At 35.5% G+C, this 12,795-nt stretch overlaps 1 pseudogene; it reads right to left on the bottom strand.

Moving 5' to 3' along the window:
• Window positions 1–4,421: 4,421 nt before the first annotated feature.
• Window positions 4,422–5,060, bottom strand: LOC124973568 (cell division cycle-associated protein 3-like; annotated as a pseudogene).
• Window positions 5,061–12,795: the final 7,735 nt, after the last annotated feature.

Raw genomic sequence — 12,795 nt, forward strand, 5'->3', positions numbered from 1 at the left:
CTATTTGATGTTTTATAATATTTTTCTTCTAGGTACAACATAATTTAAACTGTTATTTCATCATATTGCATTCAGGATAACTTTAATAAATAATTGTATAAATCTTTGATTATTCTCTTGGTGTAAACTAAATTATTTGGTCAAAATGTATGCATATATCAAATACCTTAATACCTATTAATAAGTTGCTTTCTAAAAGATATTAGCAATTTATACTGGTAGCAATTGTTTGAAATGAAGTCTACTTAACTAGCAGTAACAAAAATATGAAGTTTTGCTCCTGAAAAATACAAAATAAATTTTATTATCATCTTTTGAAAAGATTATTGTATGTAAAGACTAAAAATGGGGATTCTAAATTATGTATAATTAAAAATCTGAAGACAATATATTTTGTAGCAATTGCACAGAAAATTAAAAGCAAAATTTGCACTACACAAAGTTGAGCAAGCAAGGAAGACTTTACTCAATACTACTGTAGTAGGTGATAGAGCTCAAAACTGAATCTGATCTCAACTCAGATGAAACAACAGCTGAGAGGGTTTTGATGCACTAAGGTAATGCTGTTGAAAGAGTTTCCAGGATGAGCCCCGGAAAACAATGTTGGGCACATTCCAATTTTGTTAATAATTTTCTCAGAGATTAGACAATGTGTGTTTGTCAATTGGTGATAACTGAAGTTAAACTCCTGCCAAAGCATAGAGATTAGAGCACTGGGGTTCCATATCCTAAATGTTTATATTTCAAAGAGTCCCTTCCAAGTTCCTCAGAATGACATTCCTAGGTTCTAACCTGCCAAAGTAACTTCAGAAAGACATGTTTTCTAAATTTAAGAGTAATAAGATAATTGAGGTTAGTATAATAGAACTAAGAAAATGGAGGGTCAAAATAAGAAAGAAACATGTTTTAACATTAGTCAAATGTAGAAGTCATGTTGATCTCCTGTAATGACAACTTATGATACAATATTAGGGCAATACTTTAAGAAATTAATCCAAATTAGCAAAACATTTATATTCCCAATGGAAGAATGTCATAACTCATTAAAATCCATATTAAGTGAATAGATTTTCTTCCTTAAATATCACTAATATCTGGGAGGCTCTTGTGGGCTGAGGAAGTTCAGATAGACTGGTTATGCAATGAGATTTCTCTTGTCCAACAAATATGTTTCTGAGAGTCTAACTACAGTCTTCATTCTAATAGGAGATGTCTATAATTTAAAAATGAATGCAACACAGATTCTGTTCTCAAGTAATTTGCAATCTAGTGGGAGTAATAAGATGTGCATGTGAATGAATTCAAGAAGCAGAAGATCCACAGATGCTACATATAGATTTGATTTTGTTTATAATTTTAAATTTTAACAACATATTTTTCTTATTGTCATTTTTCTATTTTCTGTTTAACTCATTAACATTCCTTTCCATTTTTTCTGCATACATCAGCAAGTTTCATAGTGATTACTTTTCTGTGAATATTCTTTTGCTACTTTCCTTAAGGGAAAGCATGCTGTTGTCTATTCATATTTTTTGTCTTTTCCTTCAGTTAATTTACTTGGCTCTAGCTACTATTTACTCTCAAGATGAACTCTCTGCATTCAGAATATTTACTCATTATTAAAAAACAATATTACACAGTGTTCAAATACTCTAGATTATAAAAGATACAGATATTTTATTATTCTGATGTAATTTTTTATCAGTTATAGCAAAAGTGCTTACTTTGTTTATCCCCAAAGATTGCTAACAATTTTTTGTCTTTTTAAGAAATGTTCACTCCATTCCAACCATATTCAAATATACAAAAGATAATGTCTGCTAGCATATTGCTTACTGTTTTTATTTTCTTAATAAATTCCAATAGCAACACTGAGTAATTAATTGTATTACACTTAAGAAAAATGTTAGCATCATAGTTATGTTTCAGTTGTTTTATCCCCAATATTATGAAATTCATCATAATGCATGCATCATGAAAATGTCTTAGTATTAATAAAAGGAAGCTTACTTAAAATTGCATACATGGAATTGTTACGTAGACCTGATGGACTCTTTAGATGAAGAAGAGACATTGGCCAGAAAGATGAGGTACAGGAGTATTTGGGGAGTGGGAGAGCAAAGATGAGGCAGCCTGGCTCTTCCTGTGCTGAGCATGTAAAACTGGCTCTCACTGTGCTAAGCATAAGCCTGACCAAAGGGGAGGCATGGGAATGTGTGATGGAGGCCACTTTTCTCTTTTCCCTGCACACCAAAAAATAACACCAGTTCCTCCAAACATAAGGGGAAGAAGTGAGATGGAAAAGCACCAAATGAAGTGCTCATGTGTGCAGGTGAATAACTCTTTCAACAAAATATCTCCTAAAGGGGAAAATTAAAAAGAGGACACACATTAGTAATTTTTCTATCATTTTTTGAGCTGTAGAACTCTAGTTAAATTTCAGAAGAATCTAAAAGGTAAAAAGGAGTGAACTTTTCATGCAAGGGTTTATATTGCACTACAGTTCACTGGGATATTTTGATAAGAGTGTCAACTTATAAATTACTTTTTAATTTTCAAATTCTCTTGTTTATAAAATAATTCTGCAAAAGTACAATTTAAAGTCAGAATGTTATTTTAAGACATCTTAGCTTTAAACTCTTACTTTTCTAGATTTTAGGAATTAAACCTGCAAACCCATTTCCAACATCCTCAGCTATAATTTAGGCTGCCCTAGGCTCAGCCATCCTAACTGCCTTTCTGCATGGAGGAATTAGATTATAAATCTCATATGTTTGTCTTTTGCATACATTAAGCAGAGAGACCACCTGCTTATTTCACACAATATATTCAAAGAAATGTTATTTAAGAATGTTCAGAACTTATTATTTATTTGTTAGTACAGGAGAAAAAGAAGTAGTATTATTACAAGATTCTTCTTGGGTTATTAATGCAGAATATTTTATGTGATACAAATAAAGCATATAATTAAATACTTTTTATATAAGTTCCATCTACAGATTAAGAATTCATAAATTTCAAAAATAAGCACTTTAAATGCTTAAATAAAAACACAACCAATTTGGTCAGTCATCTTACATACAAGAACAGATATAAAATGGAACATCACAGGAGAAAGAAAACTTTCATGATTGAAGCAATATTTGATGATAATTCTATGAATTATCTTTTAATATACAATACTAGTTATTTTGGAACCAAGTTCATAGTTTGCTCAAAACTCAAAGCTTATTGTCCCACAGGGTCAGGAACTCAGCAGAGAGGAATTAAACCCACCATGACAGAGTTGCTGAAAATGTAAAAGATGTCAGATTAAGAGACTGGAGTAGGAGTGCAAGAATGGGAGACGGCCTGTCCTTGTGATTTTGTAGTCACTAAATGATGCTTGGTATGAGAGCTGACACTCAAGACTTCACAAAATTATGAACAACATTGAAATATTTTCATGAAAAATGGAACACAGCACCCGCTATTAGACCAGGATTTCCCAACTTTGTTATTATAAATTCCTCCCATCCTATTGTTCTTCATAAAGACACTGTATTTCAAACATTGTCCTCAATGAAGTTTTAATATCACTAATATATAATCTTTCTCTGTGTTTATTTTTTGTATATCTATATAGTATGTATTTAAGAGTAAAAACATTTACAATCCTTCACCTAGCATAATTTTGGTCTGTCCCTGGGAGACAATACAATTCCACCAACTGCCAATTTCAAAACTCCTCCTAACACTGGTCAAATGTATCCAAACTTAAATTTTTATATTTGGCACTTCTGCCCAATTTTAAAGTCTTAATTAATTCATTAATTGTGCAAATATATGCAATTACACCATGTAACCCCAATTTTCTTAGTGTTTGTATATTATGGCCAACATTCTCTTGATTCTCTAAAATAACCTTCTGAAACTTCAAAATCCAGCATGTCTCTACTTCTATAAAATCATCGTCTACTTTTACGGGAGTGTGTTTTTCAAGTCCAATTTGTGCCAACTTATTATTTAGCAGTGTTATCCATTATACCAATTATAGCACTTCAAATATTTTTATAACTTTCCTTATTATATTTGAAAACAAATAATATTTAATTCACTTTCAAATATGTATCAATTGGTCTGACTCAGTATAAATGTAGGAGTGAATTACTAACATTGACATGTTAATGGAAAAGGTAGGGGATGAGCCTATAAAAAAGAATTCCTAAAGATGAACAAAATAGGAAAATTCACTAAGTGCTCTTTTTTTGTCTTTTAAAAGCATCATTAAAATCACAAACTTTAATACACAAGAAATAAACAAGACAAAAAGAAAGTCTGATAAAGTTCTAAGTCCCAGAGTTGGTAGTTTAGGAGGAATCAAAGAAAACAATCCTTTCCTTAGTCTCCCTGGAAAAGAAGGGGTGACAGAAAACAGAACATCAACAGGCCCTGGGTGAATCCAATGTAGGGGTCACATAGGGGCTCGCTCTTACCAAAGTAAGGTGCTGATTTTTCTTGTCATGGTCCTGGCCTTGCTCCCACACTCGTCCTCCAGTTTTCAGAAGCCATCCAGTTCCATGAATGGTTCCTTTCTTTAATTTCCTAACATTTTCACTTAGGGGAGAAGGTTACTTACCCTGTCGTGGTGTCAGGGTTCCAGGGGAGTTGCCATCCTGCAGGATGGTGAGGGGGTATCTCTTTTGGACCTTGTTGTTTGGTTTCCATCTATAGCACTTAGAACCTGAAGATCAGGGACTCTCAGCATCTTTTGAGGAATTGTCTGCACTCTTGCTGGCCACAGGGGTTTTTGTGGGATGTCTTGCAGACTCTGGGGAAGACACCTATTTGGAAGAGAGCTCAGGGTCATTCCAAGGTAGCATCTGGTCCTCAAGTGATAACTGAGTAGCCAAAGGCAAATCCAGCACAGAAGATGAAGGTTCTCCCAGGGTCAGAACAGATTCTGGGGGAAGATTTGATTTGGAGGCTTCAGTCTCAAATACTTCACCCAGCTCTTTCACCAGTGGACTCTGAGGGTCTGCACTGCTGGTCTTCATAAATGTCCATGCAATGGCAAGGGTAGGAGAGTGGCAGTGGAGTCAGGGAGTGGTGGAGTTGGGCCGGGGTGGGTCTGAGCACTGGAGTTCCTGCTGCAGCATGAATGCTGACACACAAGCAGGGTGAGCCAGCACCAAGGGGAATGAAGGCTCGCTGACCTGTCACTGACCTGCAGCCCTGAGGTCCAAAAAGAGTAGGGAAGCTTGTCTCACTGCAGGCTCATCCGGGACCTCAACCTCCACTTCTCGAACTGCATTGAGAAAATGGAAATGGGGCAGAGCTGAATGAAAGCTGGGACTCAAGAACTGACCAATAGCGTTTGTATATTCTGGACCAATAGCATTGGTACATTTTCAAACCCTAATTAGCATAACTGTGGACCAATCACAGTAACCCAAGTGCTATATAGACCCCTCAGCCCGCTTTGTCAAGCTTTTTTGGAGGAAGAATACAAACCGTGAGGTCTGTCATTGAGGTGCTCTTGTTCTACTCTTGATCTTCAGCAAATGCTTATTCTTGCCAGTTGATTGTGGTCTTTGAATTCAAGAGAGAAGAACTTTGGAAGAAAAGGAGGGTGAGTTGCTGGGGTGCACTGCACTGTGGCATGTCTGGGGAGTGGAGTGCGTCCAGTTTCACAGAATTTCTTTTTGACCTTCTGGAGGTCAATATGTGTTGAAGGTGCCTATACTGACTTTTTACTTTTGTTTTTCTCTTGTTATTGGAAAATGCAAAAGGTGTTTTGTCTTTATTGTGAAAATTCTTTTTTCTCAAAACCCTGTATGATTGTGGGTGAGATATCTGAAATGTAGACTCTCCAATTCTGATGTAAGAACATTTGAAGTAGTTAGATACTAATTTCAGGAAGAACAAGAAATAAATGTGCAGGGGAGACAAAAAGAACCCCTAAATAAAATAATGTGTCAAGTCTTGATTTACATGTGCTTGTGTGCTTATACACACGAACATATACACATTTTTTAATCATATAATTAAAATTTATTCCAAATGTTTTAACTCCAGTTTTATCAGGATTTTTGTGGATTTCCCCCCACAAGTTAAAGTATCTTGTATTTGTTAATTTAAGTGTCTTAAGGCCTGGAACTTTTTTCCCAGATCGAAATGGTCTAGTGTGATAGAATGAATTTACCAAGTGTCTGAGGATACTAGAGCACTACAATATTGGCTTGTAACTCAGGCTGACAGAGACTCGGTCTATGAAATATTGAAAATGTTGAATTTTCTCAATATTTTAAGGAGCTGTCTATTGCTGTTTTCATTGTGATTCTAGGTTTAAGCTTGGTGTGTAAGAAAAAAAGGTTTAAATGTCCACATTGAATGATCTATCTCACCTGTTCCTCAAGGGGTCAGAGAGCCAGTGATAATTTATGAGAGGTGAATGTTTGCTGAGGTTCATTACCAGCCTCCACACAGAACTGGAAATTTGGGCTTTCCAGAACCAGTCTGGGCTTAGGTCTGCATATTGAGCATAATTTACTTCAAGATGTTTGCTAATAGCCCCTCTTGTTTCTTCTTTGGCCAATCAGTTACTTAGAAGGTATTAATTTTTCTAATATTTTGTGGTGTGTTATATCATTATTTTATTATTGCTATTGATTATAACAATTCTATTGGAAAAAAGCAGGGAATGAGGTCCTGCTGACCTGTGCTGTGTGGACTAGAAGCTGTGTGATCTGGACAATTTACTCTCTGAAGTTTGGTTTCATCATCTGTACAGTGAGATATATTGGTAGGATTAGGGAGGTCCCATGACTAATACAAGCCATGCACACAAGCTTATTAAGTGTTTGACATGTGAAAGGTACTTAATGGTTATTGTCTTATATAACAATCACTAGGCAGTAAGATTCAATGATGAAAGACACTGTGTTCAAGAGTTTAGCTTCCTAAACTGTACCCCAGAAATATCTTGAACCATTTCCACATGTTAAGTTACTGAAAGCACAAGGTTTTCTTGTAAATTCTATATAGTGTAACCTTAGAAGCAGGGACATCAAGGATTTAATCCTAAAGTCATACAAAGAAGCATCAATATAAATTGTCTGCCAAGATATTTTTGGTTCTAGCAAATGAAAATATTTTTAAAAAGAATCAATTATAAATGTTTTGCCTAAGATTTTATAGAATACAGTAGTTTCCCCTTTTCCACAGGAGGAATGTTTCAAGATCTCCCCAGTGGATGCTTAAAACCATGGACAGTTCTGAAACGTGTATACACTACATACTTTTTCTATATCAGTGCTCTTCAACTTACAGTGAGTTAAGCCTCATTAAACCCATTGTAAGTTGATATATCCTAGGTTGATATCATAGCATACCTCAACCCATGAAACACCAGAGTTAGCAACACAGTACACTGTATGGGCTGTTTGCCCTCATGATTACATGGCTGGCTGGGAGCTGCAGCTGAAACAGTTGGAAATGAAGCCATCTGTGGTGTTGGTTTTGGAAAGACCAAGCTCCTGTTTTCTGAAATAGTCACTGAGGCACAGAGTTTCAAATCATGTCATCAAGGACAGACTATAGGCTTCGTCATTCCCAGATCTCCCAACAGTCTTTATTACTCATTGCTTTTCTTTTCACTGGAAAGATGAATGTTTCAAACTATACACAAGGTGCTGTATCATTGCCTGCCAATAATTTAGAATATTGAAGCTGCTTCCAGATTCCCATCAGAACCTTATGACCTCCTCAGGACTGCACATTTAGTGATTTTTAAATAATACAATAAAAAATTGACTATTTTGTGATTCTCATTTATTCTAGTGATGACTGTATTAGAAGGGAAAAAAAAAACCAATGTATGGGTTAAAAATTGAGAAATGTTATTAAGTTATATTCTAGCTTTGCTCATTTTTCATAAATTAATTTAACTTAGTAAAACATCTTTCTTTACAAAATTAAATGTACCCAGGACAGGACTGTATTAAGGAGGCCTATAAAATTGCTTAACTTTAATACTGGTGATTTTGAAAGCAGTTTTAGAATGTGTATGGAATGCAGTCAATAAATCACATTGTTAAAACCACTTAAACTTGAATGTATACAAAGTCTTTTATAGGACATTTCTGGGAATGATATATTTCAGTGACTTCCATCAGTGTTATTGAAAAAGGCAAAAAATAGGATACTTCAGTTGTTCAGTAGGGTTTAATTAAATCCATCACACAGGTAATTAAATATGCAAATATTTCATTTATTGATGAACTTCACAGGAACTCTTGTAACACTAACTCTTGTAACAGATTTTGAGCTTGGTGGTGCTGCAGGTCCATCACAGATCTAATCTAGGTGAATGATGGTATATTTAAGAAAGAACAATGATCTTAAAATGGAAATAAAAGTGACCTGAGAGCTTGCTTAGTTCTTAAATGGGTATTTTTGAACTGTTTATGAATTATACAGATATATTTTTCAGAGCATAATAGTAATTTTTAGCATCACTGTATTTAAAATTGCAAGGATACTACGGATGATTATTAAAATGTTTTTCTGTAACAGAAAACTCTTGGTATTAGTGAATTACAGCCTAATTTACAGGACTTTCAACTTCATATCTGGATTTGTGGTGTTTATTTCCATATAAATAACTGATAAATATCAAGATATTTTTATTGTCTATCAATTCATATTTATATCTTTCAACTATCATTCACACACCTGATTGAATTGCATGAGGTAACTTCTTTGGATCCCAGAACAAAAACAAACATTAGACTTACCCTATTAATCATTCCTTTTAGCACTATCTTTTACTGCATCTTAACACCCAAATCTTGAGTAGCAAGTGGTTCATAATCCAGAGAGCCATTGCATAGTATAATCTTTTTTTTGTACTGGGGATTAAACCCAGGGGCACTTAACCACTGAGCCACATCTCTAGCTCCTGCCCCTCTTTTTTTTAATATAGAGAAAGGGTCTCACTAAGTTGCTTTAGTGCCTCACTAAGTTACTGAAGCTGGCTTTGAACTTGCGATCCTCCTACCTCAGAGTCCTGAGCCGCTGGGATGCACCACTGCGCCTGACAATATGATATAACCTAAAAAACTTAGTTTAGCTCCCTCCTGTGCTGAAATTCATGTATCTGTCTAAAGTGCTATTTAGGGAAAACAGCTGTAAAAAGGGAGTGCTGACAAGAAGAGATGTCAATTTCCGCTGCAGAGGATATTGGAAGTTCCAGATTCTCAGTTCCTTTCAGCATGCTGTAGTTGTATCGAAGTTTGATGGTACCTCTTTTTCTCTGTTTCCAATCCTCTTACTAACCCTATTGATCATTTTTTCCCACTGCTCATATGTTAATAGCAATATCATATATGGTTTTGCTATTAAAGTGTTTATACATAGTTCAAAAGATGAATAAAGTAGCACTAATTTTATTTTCAAGGTGATAGCATTTGGAGTTTATTCCACATAATAGAGCTACAGTTTGCATACTTTTTGTTTTGGTAGCTTTGCTTTGTAGGCAACATGATAATCTGTGGAAAATCAGACTTTTCTGATAACATACTTGTAACCTTCTGTAGCTTGTATCAAAGTTGAGGACAGAAAGGCAAGTGAGTTCAGAAACAAGTGCCATCCAAAATCTTACTGGTGTCTATAGGGTCTTGGGAAGACTGTACTCTAAACACTATGAATAGGCATAGTCACCCTTGGGAATAGTCACTCAACAATCATTGTCCTGGTTGCTCTTATATAAAATGCTATTCATCTCAGAATTAATGAGTGTTAAATAAGATGATCAATTGATAGAACTTGATCATTTTCTTGCTTATATGAAATTAATTATTAGTTATTATTAAAGTACTTTAAACTTCCTGGAAATTTGTTTCAATTTTTGGGATCTGGCAGAACATGGGTGTCAAAGTCTTTCTCCCCCCCGTTTCCAGCAGTTAGTCCCTTTTGTATTTCCTCTTAGACATGCAAGCTGGAATTCAGTCTGCACCTAGAATGCTTGATGAACTAGGAAATATTAACACTGCTTCTTATTCATCCACTCAATGTCAAAATGGAGTCAACTGATTAAAGAGAAAGAAGACATGAATAAAATGATAGAATACACATTAAATTTTAATCACTATAGGTTCATCTAAGACATGTAGCTGACGTACTGAAGAAGAATTATATTTATTTCTGGGAGACAACAGTATTCTTTAAGAGGGTAGTCAAATTCATCTAGTCAGGGGAAAGAGAATGGTGAGATAAGGATGGAAGAACACAATATTTTTCTACTCCTGACACAAGCATTTAGACCTTTTAAGTTACATACAAAGCATAGATGATACTTTTGATATTACTGTATTTGGAATAAAATGTGTGTGTTAAATAAATCTTACTGGGGTAGTTTCTTCTAGTGTCCTTCTCAGTGAACTGAAGTAAGTTTCCACAAAATGGGTGGGGAAAGAGATACCTGAAATAACCCCTTACTGCTTGTCAGATACAAGCAGTAAGATGAATTTCAAGTGACAAAATGTTTATTATAGAATTCTAGGCTATTGCTTAGTGTGAAATTGTTCATTTTTACCATGTCAATTTGGGTTTGTCAAAATGAGGCATGAAGCAATTTTAACTACTTACCTAAAAGTGGTCACATTCCTTAGCATAACATTTAATGGAATCCACAATCTGAAATCAATCTGCCTTACATTTCACTTTTCTTGTTTATAAGTTCAGTAATTCAATTACCTATCAAAGTGCCCACTATTGTCCAACAGACCCCTTCCAGTCAGGGTGTGGGGACGGACAGCGAAAATCCACTCCAGTTTTAGTCTATTTAAATCTATTTTTGCAGGCTCAACTCAAATATTATCTCCATATCAAATCTTCTCTGTTATCTCTTTGTTTTGTTTTATTGGGGGTTACCCAGGATTGAACTCAGTGACACTCAACCACTGAGCCACATGCCCACCCCTATTTTGTATTTTATTTAGAGACAGGGTTTCACTGAGTTACTTAGCACCTCACCATTGCTAAGGCTGGCTTTAGACTTGCTATCCTCCTGCCTCAGCCTCTGGAGTCTCAGGGACTACAGGTATGTGCCATGGGGCCCAACTTCTTATCTTTTTATCTTCCAGGAAAAGACAATAAGCAATCTTTCTCTTCTTCTTATGTTTTTGACCATTTATTTATGCCTACTCTTTGCAATTTATTACTATTTTCTAAAATAATTTTTAATGCACATTCCTTACTGTTCTCTAAAATAATAAACTTCCAAAGAGCAAGGTTCTCATCCTGTCATTACTGTGCACCACAGAAGCTAGCAGGCCACCTTGTTAACTATCATCCATTTGCATTCTAACCCTTTATTTACTCTGCAAACTCTTTATGTTCCAGGAATATTTCAAGGCACTGTGAGTACTAAGGAGAGGGAGGGAGAAAAAGAGAGAGGAGGTAGGAGAGAGGGATGGGGAGAAAAGGAGAGAGAGAGAAAGAGGGAGGGATGGAAAGAGAGAGAGAATTCTTGCCCTAAAGGACTAATACTGTGAAAAATTAAACATATTATCTTAATGCTTTAAGTACACTGATATTTTGGATAAGCAAATGCTAGGGAAAAGAAAAGAACACTCATGAGAGATAAAGAACAAGTTGAAGGGTCAGAGGTGTGGCATGAAGCTCTTCAATACTGTTATGTCTGGAGTTTTAACTGAGGTCAATGAGGATTTGTTGAGGATTCTTAAGTTCCATAGTTAAACCTTCTGATTATGTAAGGATGGGTGGTCTTGGCATCTGAAAATTGAGACAGTGAATCCAATTTGAATGTCATTGAGGTTAATAAAGAAACAAAAATAATAAAGTTGGCTCTAAGACAGTAGCAAAGGTGAAAGAAGAAAGGTTTAAGAGTTAATTTTTATGAAGCCTTGACCATGTCCAGTCATTGATTTGAGGCACAATGAAGGAATTGAGGATGGCTTCAAGGCTTACGCAACCACAGCGTCACATTAGTGGACCAGAAAATGTGGTGGGGAGAAAGGTTTGGGAAGGGAGTGTCATCAGTGTTAAACCAAATGAGTTTAGTGTGTATATAAGTGGAATGGAGGCTGAAGGTCACTGAAATTGAAGGGGTCAAGCGATTGTAATGCTCAGATCCAAGTGTCTCATTTGCATGCATTTGAATTTGATTAGCAAGATAGGAGATGCTGGGTCAGTTGAAGAATATTTTTATCAATGACAAGAATACTTGGGGAAAAGGGTGTAAATTTCCTGGAGGTGAATCTCTCAAAAAAAAAAACAGGGAGGAGTTCCTAAGAGGACAATCCCCCAAAAATTTATCCTAGGAAATCTCCCATCAGACCAAAGGTTTCTGTCCTCTCCACTGCTTGGTGAATAATTGCATCTGAGATTTCTATAGTGAAAATGAAAAATGCATTCCTGGGAGTAAATTGCATTAGCAACCTCCATGCTAGCCTCAGAGCTGGGCCTGATGAAAGAAGCCACTTGGAGAAAGAGAAGGAAAACAATAGTCATTTAACATCTGTGATATTATGTCCCTTAAATTGCACAGGAAAATTTGGGGTTTATTTTTTAGAAATGAAAACATATATTCCAGAGGCTAAATGGCTTGCTGCATGTCATGTCAGAGGTGACTGAGGTCCTAACACCATTCTCTATCACAATAGCATGATGTAGTAAGAATGATGATACTGTTGACAAACTCATCTCCCTGGCCCTTCATACTAAATGTGGTACTTTGTTCATTGTATATCACATTGCGATTAGTCCTCTCAATATTCCCAAGAAGAAATG

This window comes from Sciurus carolinensis, unplaced genomic scaffold, assembly GCF_902686445.1.
Source record: "Sciurus carolinensis unplaced genomic scaffold, mSciCar1.2, whole genome shotgun sequence".
Lineage (NCBI taxonomy): Eukaryota > Metazoa > Chordata > Mammalia > Rodentia > Sciuridae > Sciurus > Sciurus carolinensis.